Source organism: Thunnus albacares, chromosome 19 (assembly GCF_914725855.1).
Source record: "Thunnus albacares chromosome 19, fThuAlb1.1, whole genome shotgun sequence".
NCBI lineage: Eukaryota > Metazoa > Chordata > Actinopteri > Scombriformes > Scombridae > Thunnus > Thunnus albacares.
The window spans coordinates 14,901,981-14,922,473 of NC_058124.1; the positions used below are offsets into that span (position 1 = coordinate 14,901,981).

Consider the following 20,493-nt stretch of genomic DNA (forward strand, 5'->3'; position numbering starts at 1 on the left):
ACCCCCCCCGCCTATCAAACCTCTCACCATCAATTAGCCTCAAAACCCAACAACACACAATCTTTTTGAGTGAAAAGATGCTTTTCTTCCCCTTCCCCTTTCAGCCTTTGGTTTTTGAGGCGAGCGCCCAGTCAGCTTGGTTTAATGCTACATGACGTGCCATTAGCTCTGCCAGCGATTTGCCTGAGATGGATAGCTGAGTGCATTTGCAACCTGACAGGACACGCTACCTAACTGAAGACTGTTGCTGAAAGGGTGGGGGGGGGGGGGAGTGAACAGAGGTAGTGTAACCCTTTTAACCATTTACACTTAAAGCAAGAGGACTGGTGGTGTGGGGAGGGGGCAGACGATTTGTGTGTGCATGTGGGTCAAGGGTGGGGTCATTTTGAGTGAGAGCATGCAAAATTCATGTTGTTTCAGGCCACCAAGCATGAACAAAATACACCTGTCATAACTGCCATCATTAATGTAACCCACATAGACTTACAGTATAAACATTACACTATATTTTTTCTCTGAAATTGAACCCTTAGCTAACAGGCAAACAAAAATTCAAACACTCAACGGTTGATTGTGCAATAATAATAACCTTCCAGTTTCTGCAGATGATGAATATATAGCATCTCCAAACGACAGTGTAATTAAAATGTGCTCCCTAGAACTGACTCCTTTCTTCAATGATCGGATTTGAAGGTGAAAAATCTTTCTCTTCCAGAGACACGGTGGTAGTAATAATTGATATCAGACTGGATCAGATAAAAGTAAAGTCTTAATTAAATGTAATCATGTGTATGGTTTTTAGAGGGCATGCAGTATACATAAATTTAAAATAGCAGGTGAATGGAAAAGGCAAGTTAACAATATAATTTCTGAGTTGACTGCACCTTAGTGATGGTTCATTACTACCACTGTTGATTAAATTGGAGGCTATTTACTAGATTGCTTTCATAGATTTCTCCAATGTCCATTTTCCCCCTATAAGTTCTAAATAAGTAAATAAAAAAGTTGTTTGCATGGTTTGTATTAGTTTGGCTGAAACACTCTTATCGCTTGAGATATTATCTTTGAAACTAAATGGAAGAGAGAGTCCAGGGTACCTAATATGGATTGGCTCTACAAGGCATTCCCATGGATTCATTGAACCTGCAACAGCTTCTCTGTTCTTGGACATGAGGCAATGCAAGTTCCCTCTTTAGAAGAGGACGAGCCAGTAATCCCAGCAGCAAAACAGTGGACACACACACACTGCTATATTTGAGGTTTGGTCACACTGACCTGAACTCCATGACCTTTGCCCTAGAACTAGAGTAACCCTGAAACATGCAAGGGCCACTGTGCCACTGAACATCAACTAACATCTGCTAATGCTCTGCTAGTGGATTTACAGCAACATCAATTACAACAGCAGTGAACTGGTTTGAACTCAGTGCTGCTGATCATTCTGTTTCTAATGAGATATTTAAGAACTGTGTAGTCAATGAGGACATGTTCATCTTTAGAGCTAAAGCCAGATGACACATCATCCCCATGATTCAGTCATGGTTTCCTAATAGATTCACTACTCTTTGTTTGCATCATACACATTCTCTAGTGTGTGACGGTTGCCATGCATAAAAATGACTTTATATAGCAAGACATGGCAGAATTTTTGACACATCAGTTATTGTGCAATAGAAACTGCCATGAATTTCTCAAACCTTGCAACTAATACACCAGATGTTGTATTTGTAAATGAGCACAAGGCAGCTGTTTGTTTTGGAGGTGAGCTATACTGAGTTTGGAGGAGGTATGAGCCAGTTGCAGCTTGGTTATTAGTCCATTTACTGACAGTGAGGGAACTACAGATGTCAAATGTATACAGTAACAGGCATGTTAAAATGTCTGTACATGTGTGCTTGAGTGTGTATTTTAGTGTGGTGCAAGTGCGAGTAGGTCTCATGCGCGTGTATCTGCTGACCTACAACAAGTCTCAGCTTTATCAACATGACCCAAAGGCTATCTGTGTTTTATTTTCCTGGAAGTGATCATTTGTGGTTTTGCACCAACTTTTTCTGTTTATTTGGTGCTGATGTCGAAACAGAAGCGTCAATTTTCATCAGAATGATCAATCAAAAGCTGGACCCATCCACTAGTGCAAAGATTTGCATTGCAAAAGCGCTCTTTCAATCCCCGAATCACAACATAGAAACTCAAGTCCTCTCTCCCATAAACACCCTATGATCTAATTCTCGGAAACCTTGCACAAGGCTGCTAAGAAGCTGCTGGATTTGCAGGTTTCTATTTGAACTTTTTGCAAAGGTTTTTCTCCGTCCTAAGTGTGTTTGCCAAGCGCAACACATGATTAGAGTCCACCAATAGTAATACTGCTCAGTCCCCTCTGGTCCAGCTTTGGAGAAGAGATTTGTAGGGTTTATATTGTTGTTGTTTACTTCTAATCTTATAAAACCGAGGCACAGTTTCATAATACCTCGTAAAAGTAGTAAGCTTGTGTCCTGTACTCATTTATATGGTTTTCTGTTTGTAAGCCCCACTAGACCGAAAAAGAAAGGTTTTGAGCAAATGTGGCTCGGCTCAGGCTGTTTAGTTTTCTCTGAGAATTACCTTCGGCTGCACAGACAGTGAAAGATTTGTAACTTGCACCAGAGTCACTTTTTCATTTTTGGCTCTCATGTTTTTGAGCCATCATTTTTGGTAAATAGATGAAAATTATGAAGCTGTGAGCTAGTTTTCTCTGTGAAAGAAATATAACATATAATAATAATGATAATAATAATAATGATAAAAAAATCCAGTTTTTCCTTTGTTCTTGATAAAGTGCGTGTAGCTCATGTCGTTTTCAGCATTGGGGAAATTATTCAACAGCTCTTTTAGCCAAGTGTAAGTACTCCAGTGTTTCTTAGGAGAGAAAAGTCCAGTCTTTCAAACCAAGGTGCCATGAGTCATGGAAGATTTCCAGCCTGATCCTCAACACTGGTGCATGACTCAGTGTGAGCTGGATCTGACTAAAATATGTCAGTGTCTGTACATCCTTTAAGAGAACAGATATCCAGAGGTTAATTAAGGGTTGTTATGTCTAGTTTTGGTTACAGAAAAAAATGCTGAAATTAACTGAAGTGCTTTAGTCCGGAAAAAAAAAAGTGTACATATATATATATATATATATATATATATATATACATATATATATATATAAATTACATTAAAAAGATCAGGTCTATTATAGTGCAGTAAGTGCTACTATATAATGTCAGACTATGCTATTAACAAATAATACCTCAGTAGGTAGCATTTTTGTAATTTTGTATCAACAGAAAGACAAGCGTCATGATCACTGATTTGACTTCAATGAGGCCTTTCAGTTCCCCGGGGTATTTGTTTAATCTTTTCAATTGATCTTATAATTTGCATTCAGCTGAAAAGCTTTATGTACTGCAAGCTATTCTTCAAGTATGCAATGAGATGCAGTAAAACCAGATTCTATTCACAGCTAATGACTTAAAATTAATACACATACAATTCAGGATTTCAATGAAACTATTCACATATTTTGTGCCAATATGAGTGTCTCTTTGAGAGGGTAGCTTTCTGTGAACCCCATCACAATCCCATAATAGTTATTATAAGTTAATATTTGGGGTTTTCAGAATGCTGTTATAAAAGAATCCACCATCCTGTCCAGGAAAACATTCACTTGGGGGAGTTGAAGGGAAGAGAGGGGCCGATATTTAAAAAAACTGTCATCTCTTATTTGGCCAGCTCCAATAACTGGTTGGCACTTGTGCTCTCTTCTCCCCTGCTGCGTTATCGGGGGAATCACTCAATTATTGAACCAATGTTGTGTTGTTTTGTAGCTCTGTGTGTGTTTATGTGTGTGTGTGTGTGTGTGTGTGTGTGTGTGTGCGCATAAAGCCGTGCACATTTACTGGACACAGACCTGGTTGGATGTGAGTACGGTATGTCTGTATGTGTGTGTTTGAGGTGGGCTGAAAGAAACTGCAGTAATTTCACACAGCTAGAACTGTGCGCCTGCCCCACTTTCAGTCTTTTAATCATGTATAGACACTCGGGGCACTCGTGTGTGTGTGTGTGTGTGTGTGTGTGTGTGTGTGTATGTGTATGTGTATGTGTGTGTGTGTGTCTTTCTGTGAGTGTGTGTGTGTACCCGTGTGTGTACTGTATCTGTGTTAAGCGGAGTGTGAGTGAGGGTTTTGGTACTGTAAGTGTCAGAAGAGATTGCGCTTAGAACTCTGTGACCCGAGACTACCCTTTTTGTGTGTGTGTGTGTGTGTGTGTGTGTGTGTGTGTGTGTGTGTGTGTGTGTGTGTGTGTGTGTGTGTGTGTGTGTGTGTGTGTGTGTGTGTGTGTGTGTGTGTACTTTCTAATGCATGTGTCTTTTCTTCAAGATAGAAAGGCATAATTGGACATAATCAAACACTCATAAAAGAACAGCAACATTATATTTATATAGATTATGTGAATGTTAAGGATATGCAACAATGCTAATGGTTTTATGCTAAAAAACAGACCTCTTCTTTAGGACAGGATGAGTGATATGAGTCTTAAAATTCAACATTTATAATTACTCTAAAGTTCACCAAATTTAGATGTCAAATTTCATTTTGTTGCGGCCATCAACAACTAATTAGAATCTCTATGGGAAGAGGCGTGTGTGTGTTTGTGTAAGCTCACGTTTTATTTGTTGGCCCCTCGAACATTGTAATCTCAGTATGACCTTGTAGCAGTTTGTAGCCCCATGGTGGCCATCCCTGTGACTAACACCCAGTCTAACAAGCTGCCACAAGCAGCTGCACCATTGTACTTGACAAGAACACAGTATAATATATAGTTGGGGCAGCCAGCTTCAGCATCTCCTCTTTTTAGATGAAATATGTTGTATTTTGTAACATATTCTTCACATCGGTATCAAAAGTGCATTAAATAATTTTAACTAGACACTCTTATTTCAGGGTGAAATAATAATTGTTATATGTGGCGGTAAAACCCTGGAAGTAACTGAGTCATGGATTCTCTTGAAAGATTAGTAAGAGGAAGGAGGAACTGAAAGAGGAGTTAAGTTCTGGGAGTTGCTCCTTATAAGATGTTGTTTGTTTGCGAGCACACGTTGCACTTACAAAATGATAAAAAATCACATGAGGTTTGGTTGAGTCAGAATTATTTCTACAGCACATTTAAAAACAACAGAGGTTGACCAAAGTGCTTTACAGGAAAATGTAAAATACAATGAAATAATTAAAACAAAACAAAATAAATAAGCGAAGTGGTGATCTCGCTCTTACTATTTCTTCCCTCAGATGAAATCAAACATTTGTGATTTTCCGTCCTTCTAGACAGTCATCATGGTTAGTTCAGTAGAGAGTGAAACTGCTAAATTGACCATTTTTATCAACCCGATTTAAATAATTACTATTACTATTTGTTATTGTTTACTACAATCTGCCAGGGGCATTTTCTCGTGGCTCTTTGTGTGTAGCTGCGGTGAGAAGAGAGGTCACACTAGACGTGTTTGAGCTTGGCCCCTGGAGCTAGGACAGCAGTGCTGTACATCTCGTGCCTGTCAAGTATTGACAGCGTAGCTCACTATGGAATGCTAACAGCCAGGCAGGGCGTGGCCACACTGTGTTTGCTGCTCTGACCCTGTGACCTTGGTTATATAACTGGTTGTCAGTCTTTTGTAGAGGCGAGAGGGAACAACTTTTTATGATGTGTCATGTGGCTGACACAACAGTGACGTAACCTAAAGTCACAAGAACCAACTACGCTGACCTGAAATGCCACATTACTCTCTATGTTATTCAACTCTTGTACTCGGATCACTAAAGGAGCAAGTATTTTTATGAATGTTTTTTGGTGATTGTGCGGATATAGCACGTATGCATTCACACTTTTCCAGAGGCCAGTGAGGGCATGGTATACAAACACATATGCACATAAATATACACACAGCACTAGCAGTGAAGGTTAAACAAAGATAACCAGACTTTATTTGGGTTAAGGGCAGTGCAGCACGTTGGAAGTGAGCCATGACCTGATCCACACTAACACACACACACACACACACACACGTACAGTCCAGTACACACACCTGTCAGTGGTGGCGCCTGCTCATTCCTCTTTGTGGTAGTCTCCCTGTTCCTTTGTCCTCTCTGTCTTGGTCATCAAACTTTGTAGCAGGATCTCAAGGGACAGCTGGTGGGGCAGTGTGAGCACCTGTGCTTTGTGTGTGTGTGTATCTTTATGTGTGTGGCTATGCTTATCAGTGGGGTTGGGAGGGGGTACCTGCAGTGTCCTGGCCAAGTGTCTGTGTATGTGTGCTTGTGTGTGTGCGTGTTAAGTGTGTGTATGTAAGCACCTGTGCTGCCAGCAGGAACCTGCCACATCTATGGTGCTTCATGACGTATGCTGGTGACTTCCTAAGGTCGTACTGTGAGCCCCATAATAACTATTATCCTCTAAAAGTCGACTCACCTGTGTGTCCAGAGAAATACATTTAAATAATTAGTGCATTACAGATGCACAAATCACTGTGTGCGCTATTTTTAACTGACATATTTTCTTTATTTTAACTGATAGTTGAACATTTGTGAAAACAGATGGAAAAAATGTTTACCCGGCCACAAAGAGCTTCCCCAACCGGCTCAGTATTACAGTATGTGAGTGTCAGTTCAATGTCAGCACAGCCCTGAGGGCTGGCCATGCAAAGACTCTTCTGATGTGTGCTTTATGTCGCCTGATCTGCCAAAACACAATTACAGCATGAGTCAAGTTTTTTGCTCATTTGCAATATTTCCTTTCCTTTAAAGGTTACTCTTCTTACACCATTCAAAAAGCAACAAGAAATCATTGTGAAGGAGAAGCCAGTCATTGTAAAACAAGACGATTCAAGTTTCTGCCCCTGGGTGTCTTTATTATCAGACATTTACATTTTCGTCTTCAAAGTTAATCTCTCTCTGCCAATAGCTTTGTGTATGACCCACTTTCTATCAATCACCACTCAGTCAAGTGAATAAGATTTGCCTTCAAACAAAGAGGCAGTTTTTAGTTTTTTTTGTGATTTGTTTGTCTAATTTTCAACGTAAAAGACAATTCTGAGATCTTTCTATCGTCTCTCTGATCCATGAATATATGCATGCAGTTTCTGGAAGGTGCTGCTGCAGCGTAATCTGCCAAGAGGGCCGAATATTTTCTGTCCTTAACCAGTGAACTTTAACTTACATAAGCGATCAAGCCATCAAAATGAAACAGCCTTCTCACCACAGTTAAAAGCATGACAAGGAAGAAAAAGAGAACAGGTTGACTTGTCATTCAGCACACTGACAGGAAAGAAACTGCGGGGGCGAGTGAGACTAAAAGTTAGTGTCAAGGAGTTGAATGAGGCGTCATGAAACCTGCTCTTACAGCTGCAACTCGTACATGTGTCCTTGCTCTAAATCTGTGGTAAAACGTTCGTAATCCGGCCATTATACCTGTCGCCTGCCTTGCTGTCAGATTACTGCTGGAGAGCAGGCCTGTCTCATTAGGGCTGTTTACCGGCCTTGTACACTAAATGTTTGGGGGTGAAATGAAAACATTTCCATACGTAATTTTAATAGTTGGTCAGCTGATTTTAATTTGTGCCTTTATCTCATACCAAAAGGGCCCTTGAGCCCTTCTGTTGGGCCCAAATTTCCCTCAAGTGTGTTTTTATTTATTTCTGACCCTTAGAGATTCTGTGTGTGCCACTGCTAGACGGAACACATAAATAGATCTCCATAAATAGATTTACTCTGTGTAAAGATGACATTGAGAGCTCTCCATGTTAATGTTTTCCAGATTATGTGTGTGTATGTACAGTATGTAATGCATGTACATTATGCGTGTGAGAAAGACTTGGGAAGGATCAAAAGCAGTAGATTATCACTATGCATGCGTGGGCAGCATATATGTCTTTTGAACGTTTGGAATAAAATGTAAGTGGAAGAACGCGGTGTGTGTGTGTGTGTGTGTGTGCATGTGTACACCTTTGAAGATGTGTTTTAGTGTGTGTGTGTGTGTTCCCTGCAGGCCCCCCTCCCAGCATATTCTTCTTATCCCGGCGTTGGGATTTTAGGGGGCCGATCAAAGCCGGGCTCCCTGCGACTCCCGCGTCTCCAGGCTCTCTGCACTAACGCGGCTCGACTGAGGAATGCTGAGTAATTCCCTCAGGTGGCAGCTTCTGCTCTGATGTTCAGCATCAGCACACTCTGTCAGTCTCACTTACACATGTTACTGTAGCTCCATACACACCTGTACAGGTAAACACTTTAAATACAAATACACCTATAGAAAAGTTATGTGTGGGTTATATACTCTTTGTTCCTCACTCAGTTGTTTTCTTTTCACTTTTTCACTCGTTTTTCTTCCTTTCATACACTCTTCTTCTATGTAGCACACACACATTGGAGCCTGCTCTGTGTTTTATTCCCTCTCGCTCACATTTCTGTCACGTGCCATGGTGATGTTGTTATGTTGTGATGTGTTGCCTTGGAGAATACTAGTATCAGAGAGGAGAGGAAAGGAAAGCAAGGGATTAGATTAAAAAAAAACAAGAGGAGAGAGAAAGAAATTAAAGAGAAAGTGAGGAGACCGAAGGAGAGAAAAGAGAAAAGTTCACAAAAGACTTGGTTAATCTACATTAAAATCCTCTGGCTTTAAAGAAGTAGCAGCTGAAAATATTCTTCTTGACATTGACAACTCTAAAACTGATTAAAGAAATGTGGCTTAAAAAAGAACATCACCACTACCACTACTTTCTCAATCTAATAGTAAAAACCTTTTGTAACATCACAGACATTGTGTGAAGTAATATTATTACATGATTCAATTAAGCAGCTGTTAATATTTCATAAGGAGTGAAACGACATCAAGAGACACACAATTAGGATCCACACCTGTGAATGCTTAAAAGAGGGGAGTCAAGAGAGTAAGCAAGTTATGTCAACCTAAAACCTCTGTAGCATTTTCCCCAAACAAAATATGCGCAGATGTGTTTTTATCTCCATTTGTCTCTGTACACTTGTCTGTCTTATCTAAGTTGTGTACAAAGTGTCAGAGTGTCATTATCTATTTTAACTGCACCACTATCTACACTACCCACTGCAGTTATTGTGAAAGTTGCCAGCCATGCTGTTGAGTTGTCCCTGTGTTTATCAGCAGGAAAAAGCCTGGTCATCAGGTACACAGAAGCACACTTGGGCAGCTTTTAAGAGTGATGAACTTTAAACTTTGACCCGTAGTGCTGAAGGTTAGTGGGTGAGTTGCACAACGCGGAGGTAGTTCATGTTTCTCTTTGTGTCTCATCATATGTCTCTCTTTCCCACTCACTCCTTTTCTCAATTTCAATTTTATTTACTTCAATAATAATTCACACATTGGCCAAAGCAGTAACATACTGTATAAGTAATTTAGATAATTATGAGGCCTTGTTTATGTTTGATGTGTGTGTAACAAACAAATAAAACATCATATAAATAAACAGGTCTTGAGAATAATTGTAACAGTGTTGTTCCAATGGCTTATATGTTAACATATTCAGTTATATGTTATAATATAACGTTAAATTAGAAGTTTTTCTAATGCTGTGCTGAATCAGCACTTTAAACCTGATTCCTGATACATTATTCAAAGACACTCATTATGAATGTGGTATATACATCTATTTCTGGCTTATTTCTGTGTATTTGTCCCTCTATAATCTAGTTTTTTTTATGGCTAGTGAACTGGGTGCTATAGAGGGTATACAGGGTTCTTATTTGTTTTGGGGGGTCATAATTATATCCCACTCATATATTGTATGAAGAGAAACGGGCTGGTGCAGATAGGGTTGAACTAACTAGCATATTATCATTGGCCACTTACTTGCTGGTCTGCCAATGTGCAGCCAGTGAACCCAGAGCCTGCAGTGCAACTCAAGAACTTTGCAACGCTGCACTTTCCTCAGTTCATGGAAGCCTACACTCATGACGCATTTTTAAACCAGAAAAACAGCTTGTTTGTGGCAATGTATCTTTTGCAAAATAGCCAAGTGAAAGTCAGTTTTAATGGAATTCCCTTCTGAGGCCATATTGCCTTCTGGTGAGTTCATTCCATTTCTTTTATTCCAGGGTTTTTTTTTTTTTAGTTAAATACAAGGATACAAATAAAGAACAAAGGCAACATAAGGAAGGACATGTAGCCAAATTAAGCCCACAAGGGAGCTTGGAGTGTCCTCCTAGCCTCCTGAGAAAGATTTTAATGAATTTAATCAGATGAATAGAAGCAAAAAGCAAATAATGTGTGAAAACAGAGGTTAATATGTCACATGACTTGTGACAGAGACGTATAAAACCTCAATATAAGAGACAATTATGAAGAAGATAATAAAAAGTGCTCTGAATACCTAGAGAGTCCAGTTTCTTGAGTTTCTCTCTGTCTGTCTGTCTGTCTAGTAGCTGAGTGGATGTTATTGGTGATAACAGAAGCATTAGCCAGACAAGCTAGGTCAGGGTGTAATCCTGCAACAGATACCACTCTGCTCCTTGTTACACCAGCCACACACACACACACACACACACACACACACACACACACACACACACACACACACACACACACAAATGCTCAACCCACCTATGGCTCTGTGTTCTCTGTTGACAGCTGTGCTTGCTGTGTCTCCAAATATGTGTGTGTGTGTGTGTGTGTGTGTGTGTGTGTGTGTGTGTGTGTGTGTGTGTGTGTGTGTGTGTGTGTGTGTGTGTGTATGCGTGCGAGTGTGTGCATGTGTGTCCATCCTTGTGTGTGACAGAGGGACAACAGGCAGGGGACCAATAGGAAAGCAGACTGAAAGGGGCAGGGCACACTTTCATAGATGCACATGGAGATGCGCACACACACACACACACACACACACACATTCATGCGGCCAGTATTATGGAGTGGCTCGTGCGGCAGAAGGGGAACTCAATCCTTTGCTGCTGAGTAGGACGAAAAACTTGCAAATGTGTGTGAGTGTGTGTACACTGTTCACAATTCAAAGCACCCTTTTCCTTGAATCAGAGGGACAAGGTGTACCCAGGTGAAAACTCTGCCCCCATATTGATTTCACCCCTCGAAAGATTCTACTTTTAAAAGTTTAAAATGGGGATTTGAACACCTTTTATACAAGTGAAATACATCATGCTTACTTATACTTTGATCAGACAGTTCCTGATTTTTGACATTTTAGGCTTTTACAGCTGATGTCCAACTTTAAAGATGGCCTCTAGACATGTTGTAAAATATATTTAAAAAATACTATAAAAATAATATGAAAAAAAATATGTCTAATCCCTCATTGAAAAATCCAAAATTGATGAAAATGCAAATAATTTCAAAAGCTTAACTGCTGGACAAAATCTGTTTCCTACTTCACTGAAAAGTCCAACCTCCGTTTATGTGCACTGGTTTCCACATCACACTTGTAAGTTGAATATTCGGACCACAATTAGCCTCCAAACTAGTTTGTTATATCACAAATCATGCTCATAGGCCCACTCCTAAAAATCAGATGAGATGATGAGCACAGAGAAAATTTTAAATGACTGTGAAAACAGCAATTGTGAAACTCTGCACATATATCATACAGTAAAGCTCAAACATCCAAGTGAAGTGAAGTAATAATAAGCAAAACACGTTCTTGAGTGGAGGGGGGCTTTAAGTGTAAATTGCATTGTACATTATTATAATGTACTGTATATGGTTGATCTTAATTGAGCATTTTTAAAGCTATGTTTACTGGTGGTGATTGTCTTTTGAATTCATATTCAGAAAACACACACACACACACACACAGTAGAAACAAATGACAGTCACAAGTCAGGCAGTGTGAAATAGATAATAAACTGACCTTGTGTTTCAATCTAGCTGTGATACACACCAGTGCACTTTCTCATACACACTCAGTTTATTGTAAACATACAGTAGGCTATAGACTAACAACATGTTCAGCAATTAGTGTGTCATCCTTGCTAACATTGTATTATCAATGTTTCTGTGTGCGTATATACCCATCTGTGTTTCTCCCCTTCTGTTGCTTGTGCAAGTGTTTCTATTGTTGTGGGTTTGCATGTGTGTGCGTGACTCTAAATACTGTAAGTACATTTGTATACAGTACTAGGTGCTTCACAGGTGTCACATGCCTCCGTGCTTGTGTGTATGTGTGCGTGTGTGTGTGTGTGTGTCTGTTGAGTCTGTCAACTTAATACAAACAAGAAAAAGTGTACTTTAGTACACTATCAGTTTCTGTCCCCAAGGCCTGTTTGTCACATGATCAACTGACCTGATTTTGTGTTTCCAAGGCGATGTCTTGCTTCAGGGTTCAACTTAATGCTCAGCTCTGCCCTGTGACCTTGGGACATGTCTTTGTGACTATGGTAACAGCCTCCGGGGTTACTGTAAATGAGAGGAGTGTGCTGGTTGGGTGCACAAAGCATTTTTCTGTGTGTGTGTGCATCAAATCAGGTACTTAAACATATTTATTTACTCAGGGAAGATGAACTTGCTCCTTTGCAATAATATCCTGCAACACGGTCATAAAGTTGGATTCACAGCTGGGTGATACATGATACAATAGTCTTCAACTCTAAGCTATTGTGAAGTGCTACTGGAGTAGTTTTGAGGTTAAATGCTCTGCACGTCAGGTGTAAAGTTTGGGCAGTGCTGGATCTGTAAGTGCCTCACAATGGATTTGAAAATAACATTCATTTCCCTGAATTATGTATATGTAGAGTGGGAAAGGAGAATGTCAAACACACACATAATATAAATACTGCGTGTGTACATTGTGAGACCTCATTGTACTAATGTGTTTATTATGGTGTAAAACTAACAGTCTCTATGATCGAGCTTTATAAAACTGCTAAATCAATGTGCATTTAGCTCGGAAACGTAGCGTGAAATTATTTTACAAGTTGAACAACGACTCTGGCAGGCTATGAACGATGAGAAAACCAACAAACAAACTAAATTTTGCTCTCACAGAAAACACTGGTTGCATTGCCAGCTTTCCGTTTCATCATAATACAATATGATTCATCATAATCATAATTCATTTTTCTGCAACTTCATAATATCTCGAAAATTAGATCTTTTTTATCCACGAAGGATCTGGAAACTGTCATCCGTGCTTTCATTATATCCCGCTAGACTACTGCAGCTCGCTGTACTCCTGTCTTCCTCAATACAGCCTCTCCAAACTTCAACTAGCTCAAAATGCTTCAGCAAGACTACTCACAAAATCCGATAAAGGAGTCCACATAATGCCTATTTTAGCATCTCCATATTGGTTACCTGTATGTTTTATGTTTGGTTTAAAAATGTTAATGATTACTTATAAAGCTCGTTTGGAGTTGGCCCTGGATGATATCAATGACTTACTAACCCTTAAAGAGCTTGAATGCAGCCTGAGATCTTGCGGCAGAGGTCTGTTAGTAATTCCTAGATCAAGGCTAAAGCAGAGGAGACTGAACCTTTGGAGTCAAGGCCCCACGACTCTGGAACGACCTGCCGGAGGAAATCAGGCAGGCTCTGTTTCTTCTTTTAAATCTCTCTTAAAAACTCACTTTTTCAGAATTGCTTTCTCTTGAATCGGTTATTCTTACGTTTTTACTTTACTTGTTTTAACTGTGTTTTAGTAATTCATACCTCACTTGTCATTATTACTGTAACAATCCTACTTTTATCTATTATTTATCTGGTAATTTCTCTTGTTTTTATGTCTTTGTAAAGCACTTTGAAATATTATTATTTATAGCTTTCAGTTTACTAGAGGCATTTGGTCAAAATGAAACATTGTCCTCAGCAGAAAGGGAGCCAAGCTCATGAAAGAGACCTAAATGCCTCCAAATAACTATGTTTTTGTTTAAAAAAAAAAAAAGGAGGACACACGCCTCAAACCAGCGTCTCATGTGGGTAAACAAAGCGTGGTTGCCATGCCGATGGGGCGTCAGTGTATAAATAGCACAGGTGTTTGTTCTGAATACTCCTGAGAGAGGAAGAGAGAGAGTGAATAGCAGGGAGATGGTGATCGCCAACGTACACGTACAAAATCACAGATATTCACAAATGCACTTGGTTTACATTCAGACTCAACTAGGAACAAGTACTACTAGCATGAATGATATGTTTGTTGTACATAGAGCTCTGCCCACCTTGTCTGGGACACTCTGAAGTCAACAGGTTGCCTGAATTTTAATTGATATGAATTTTTATACACATTTATCGTGGGAGACATTCTGGATCACTTATCATTAACCGCATTAATGATGATTTTATGGGGGTTTTTTTTGTTTGTTTGTTTAATGTTAGGATATTTGTATTTGTTTTTTCATCAAAATGAGTGCCAAAAGATTAGTTTTACTGTCTCGCTGATTTTGAGAGATAACTGGACAGATCAATAAAATCTGGATGCAAGTGATGATTTGAATAAGTGGAGTACAAATGATCTCCTTACCTCTGAGGACTGAGGATAGTCACTATTACTTTCTAAACTGAGGAATCTGCACAATGACAATTAAAAGTCTGAGAAAATTGTTTGTTGGAAAATAGCACCTGGCTGAAGGTTAAGATGATGGTTGTAATTGCAGCAGGGAATTTGGTTATTATGCAGCGATAATTGAGCTAGAACAAGCAATAGCTGTGACCTCAATAATCATATCAGACAAAAACAATAGTGCCTGCCGATGTGTAGAATCCAGTCAAGAGCACTTTGAAATTGGTTTTAACGCCCTGTGTCTCTCTCTTTGTTCCCCCTGTAGGGAATGGTGACAGCACCTGCAGACAGACAGACGTGGACAGACGGCACAGGCACCTGGGACGTTTCCTTCCCGCTGGTGAAGAGATCCAGACCACACACCAAGAATAGCAGCTCCAGTTGGTTGTCAGCTCTCAACTGAACAGCAGGCTCCACCTACTCCACCCAAGTAGCTCTGCCTCCTCTGCTCAGGTAGGACAGACATCTGATTGAAGTCAGTTTCAGACATGAAATATGTAACATTGCCGGCTCCATCAAGCTGATAAGCGAAGGCTTTTTGTCATTCCATCGCCGTTGAAGCCTTAATTAATGACGAGAGCGTGAGAGCTTCTCTCCAGTGAATCTTCTAATAAATGTTCTCATCAGTTTCCTCATTTATTTGAGAATTCTTCTGCCCACTTTATAATGAATAAGTCAGAGTAGTCGTGTGCACACCCACAAGACTTCACATACAAAAATCAATTCAATCCAATACAAGGGAGTACCTGCACACTAGACTCTAGGCTCCCTATAATGAATGGCTGCGCACACGGATAGAATGACAAGATGTTAAGTTTGGACCTATTTGCTCACACGCTGTCTGTTTTGTTAGATATTCATTTATTAATACATGCAGTTGGCATGAATAAAAGTTAAAAAATATAAGGAGGGAGACAGCCTGTCTGCTTATTATTGTGGTTGTACAAAGGTTTTTCAACTTCTTTTGTCCCACACAACAAGGTGAAAATGATCTTAATACTGTAGACTAATCCTATATATCAAATTAGCTTATTCATACTATCTAATAGTTTATTAAACTGATTTTATTTTCGGGGATTGGAGATGATACTTATGAAAAGAGTTAATTACAATGATCTTAATCTGGGCATACAAAACATGCATTTAATTTCTTTCTCTGTGTATTTAACATTGTGCTGCTTCAGCCTTTACGTCAATCTCTCAGCATTCAGTTCAGACTTGTTATGGAAATGTTACTAGGTCCAACCTAATAAGATTGCAGTCACAACTTTTATGTAAAAGGAACATATTCAGACTTGAAACCAATATGTAAAATTACCATCTCATTCACATAAAGAGGTGCATGTCTAAAAGGGGCTCATGACTCTGGTTCTGTAGTTTATGGACTGTCAGTTTGATTCTTCTTCTTCTGATACTAATAACAAGTTTTAGTATTCTGTCAGTATTACAGTTATAATATAAGAACTGATGTGTTCATTTGTGTAACTGTGGCCTAGATGATAAACTTTTCTGGGCCTGTCTGAGCTCCTATCCTCCTCCTTTTCTCTTCTCCCTTTCATTTGATTTGTCTTTTCTTATCATTCCTTACTTTGACCCTCCCACTATAACGTCTCTCAACTCAGTATTGCCGTCTTTTCTTCCTCCAAATTCCCTCCCTTTCTGTCTGTTTCCCTTCTTCTCTCTCAGTCTTTCTGTCCATTCTTTCGCTGTATATCCCTCCTCTTCTCCTCCTCTCCGCCGCCACTGTATGTATTGAAGCTCCTCCGTTAGTCCTTTATCTCTGTCTCACCAGCTGTGTGTTGGAGCTCCGTTTTCTCCTACGAGGGAGAGTAGAATGAATAGAAGGGCTTACTGAGAACAGTGAGAAAGCCAATCCCTGCCTTTCGTCTCATTGAACGCTCCTCTCCTCTCCATCTCCTCTCCTCTCCTCTCCTCCCCTTCCCTCCTCTCTCCTCCCCTCTCCCCTCCTCTGTCCTAAGACTCTGCTGTCACCAATCCTGCCTCCTTTTCCTCATGTGGCTCACTCTGCCCAGTGTCTCAGATGGGGCGTTATTTTTATGAGAGAGATGTATTTCAAGACTGAAAGTGAGAAAAAGAGATTACACACAAATAACACCATAGAAGGGATTTTTTTGTACCAATTTCAATGAAACAACAGACATTCAGAAGTTTAATTAGTTCAAAAAAAATCACAAAACAAGAGTAATCTGTATCGCATACCTGCTTTTGACAAACATTTTTTTTTTGTTTATCACCCTTCAGCAATATACAATTATACTTGACTCACAAACAGCATCATTATATTTTGCTGTGAGGTACTTAAATGTGCTCGGGGACTTGCTTCATAACTATACAAATATGTTTTGAAGTACAGGCTAATTAGTTTAATAAATTAACTTTGTACCAATTCAGAGAGGAGTAGTAAGGGGGGGGGGTGGGGGTAAAATAATGAGAGCTGCTGAGAGAGATGATGAAGAAAAGGTAAGATTTAGATGAAACAAATGCAAGAAAAGTAGATGATTAAATAAAAATGCTGAATACTGGATAAGTTGGTTCCTTATTCTCTCTTTTTTTTTTTTTTTACTCCCTCACATGGATTCAACCTCTTCCTGCCCTCGTTTCCCCCCCTCTTCTCTCGTTCTCTCTCCTCCCCGTCGCCTCCTTTCTTCACCCATCAGTCTTCCTGTATGAAAATTACACATTTCACTCCCTGCTTCTTTTCTGCTTACCCTCTCTTTTGTAAATTCACTGATGACAGTCGTCTTTCTCTGAGCAGAAAGCCTCAGAAATGAGCAGATGGAGGGCTGACAGTCTAGAAGCTCAAACAATTAGGCTGGGCGGCAAGTCGTGGTGATCAACACATGTCAGAAAATGGCTGTTAATGGAAGTACCATATACAGACTGTCAGTCAGCTATATAGGGGATGGATCCGTTTTTGTCTTGCTGCCTGCTGAGGGGGTAGAGTCAGAATCCAAGGCGTAAATCACCTAAGATTTGACATTTACATTTATAGTTTTGGCACATTATGTCGTATCCAGCCTGGCTTACAATGAGTTCAGCGGTAGAATAAACACATGCTTCTAGACAGCCAACATCGCAAGTGATGAATAGCTCACTTCTTAAGAATGTGAGTTATTACGGTGCTACTGTGGCTCCTGCTATGCTTGTGTGTTTATACCCTTGTATAACTCAATACTGATTCCAGGTGTTTGGAAAAACAGGCACTGGAAACAATACGTGACATTGCGTAACCAGGTCCAGTCAATTTGGCTCAAATTTTTTATTTTTTTCTAACTTTACGTCATATATCACATACAATGTATGTGATATATGACATAGGTGATGATATGATTTTAAAATATCTTACTAACTTAACTATCGATCATCTTCATCATCGATTAATCTTATTTTCTCTGTAAAATGTCAGCAAATGAGAATGAAAACTAGAAAATATTCACATTTGAGAAGCTGGAACCAGTAAATTTCTGCCATTTTTGCTTAAATAATTGCTTGAATGATTATTCGACTATCAAAATTTTCTCTCAGTCGACTAATTGATTAATCGACTAATCGTTGCAGCTCTAATCATTTTTGATTTAACTGCTGCATATGTTGCTCATTAATCCATCTCTTGTTTTTTCTATAAAATATGAGAAAATAGTTTTAAAAAATCCCATCACAAGTGTCTGGAGCCCAAGGCGATGTCTTCAAAGTTATCTATCATATAAGAAAAGAAAATCAGCAAATCTTCACATTTGAGAGGCTACAATCAGCAAATTTCTGGCATTTGTCCTCGCTGAATGACTTAATCGATGTGAGAATAGTGTAATTTTCTGACAATCGGTTAATCAATTCATTGTTTCAGCTTCAGTATTTACACTAAGATCCCAAGATACATGGTCATTGTGCAAAAGAACATTATGTCAAGTCAGAGCTCTTTTTCACATGTCAACACAAAGACACAGGTTTGACACAAAGTATACTTTACACTATTTTCATATATTGTACATTTTTTCCACTTTATTAAGCTAGAAAATGTAATTTAGATGTTTTATTTTTTGAAATTTTTTTCCACAACAAGCTGAAGTGACATGTTCTTCTGACTCTATATCAATCAGGCTGCGATGACTTTAGCATGGTACAGAATTCACATAAATCAGGAACCAAATCAGTCTTCTTTCATGTGTTACTAGAAGCATTAGAAGTTTTTATATTAATTCAGATGATCCTTAGGGCTTGTTTGAAAATATTTTCTTTGATTTTATTATTCCAGAATGAGGCTGTGAAAGATATTTTATATGCCATGAGAAAGAGTAAACTCATTTGTGTCTTGCAGGGAAAATCTGACAGCTTTATATAGCTTCAATCAATTTCAGAGATTGATTTTTTTTTTCTTCATTTACTCCCACCCACTCTCTGAACCCATGGTTCGACTCAATGCAGCCTGCAGCAATTGTTCACAGTAATCTCAAAGATGTCAAACGACAAATTAACCCTGCAATACTCTCTATAATAAAGTCTCACAAGAGTCTTTACAAGTCCAGAAACGCCACAGGGTGTCAGCTCTAGAACAACTGCTCAATATAAAGTAACTGAACCTGTACCTGTTGTTTGACATTAGACTGTATTATTTTGGTTGTAAGCTAGCACCAAAAAATAGTGTCAGAACAGGGTCAAAAGTATATGCAGTGTTTGTTTTAGCCTGCTGAGAAGGTTAGTGTTAATACCACTTACATGTCAGACTTACAAGGAATTCATTTAAACTTCACACTACATAAATTCCCCATAGTACGTTTTGTGAACTTTGCTGCCTTGAGAGGGTTAAACAACTCCGGTAAATGGAGAAGCCGTCCCTTCCCTCTTTCTCTTTGTGTGTATGTGTGTGAACATGGATTTCCCCTTCTCTGTTTTCTTGTAATAGTTGCACTCTGCTTTATTTGATCTGGGCCCCCACTCTCAGAGTAGGATAGAATTGGGTTTGGAGAGCGAGGGAAACACATACACACACACACACACACACACACACACACACACACACACCTGAGACCCCCAACTGCAACATCAGCTGCCCCTGACCGAGAGAGAGAGAGAGAGGGAAGGAAGAGGAATATAAAGGGTGGTTGGGGGGGAAAGAGAGATGTGTGAGGAAAGGGGGGGTGGGGGGGGTATGAGAAGAAAAAAGTAGAAGAGAAGAGGGGAGGAAAAGAGAAAAGATGGTAGAGTGATGGAGACGGGTGACTTACATCTTAAACTGAAAGTATTCTCCTTTATTCTGGTACTGGCTACAGACACGAAGGATGAATTAATTAAATCAAGATGAAGTTGATCATTAGTTCGTCCCTTTTTATCTGTATCTCTTTTTCCCTTCTCTCGCTCTCTCCTTTCTGTCTTGTTCCCTCTGCACTCCATTACCAGCCCCCTCCTGAGTCTCCTGAGTCTCCTGAGTCTCTCGAGTCTCGCTCGGTCTCTCTTTTGTCTTGTGGTCTTTACTTGTCAAGCCTCTGCTTTCAACAAGCACACTCTCTGACACACACACACACACACACAGATACACACACACAAAACTACACACACTGTGGCTGTCTCTGCACACTAAACAATTAGTTAATTACCTTGCCCGGTGTCGCTGGGTTCATCCAGCCTGCTGGTTGTGGCTGAATTAGGTAGACGTGAGATGAGGCAGATGAGGAGTGGTGGAATGACAGGCTTTTCCCTAAATTTTTTTGAGACAAAGGTGGCAAAGGCTGGAGAACGTGTGTGGTGCGGTGTACACAGTTTGTGCACTCACCATTAGAGTGTCTCGAAAAAATCACAATTTGACAACAAAAAGTGTCCACAGGGATTTAACTTTTATACACCAAGATGGAATAAAAAGATGATAAATAAAAGTTGTGACAAATGACTGTGTGCATTATGTAGGCCTGGGACGATATGCTTATCTCCCGATTCAA

The 20,493-nt window shown here is 39.6% G+C and overlaps 1 protein-coding gene across 1 annotated transcript in view; it reads left to right on the forward strand.

The window, feature by feature from the left end:
- Positions 1 to 20,493, forward strand: part of atxn1a (ataxin 1a) — a 97,748-nt gene that overhangs the window by 13,058 nt on the left and 64,197 nt on the right. The window contains exon 2 of the mRNA XM_044335147.1: positions 14,808 to 14,995. The gene's annotated coding sequence lies outside the window, so the exon portion shown is untranslated. The remainder of the gene's footprint in view (positions 1 to 14,807; positions 14,996 to 20,493) is intronic.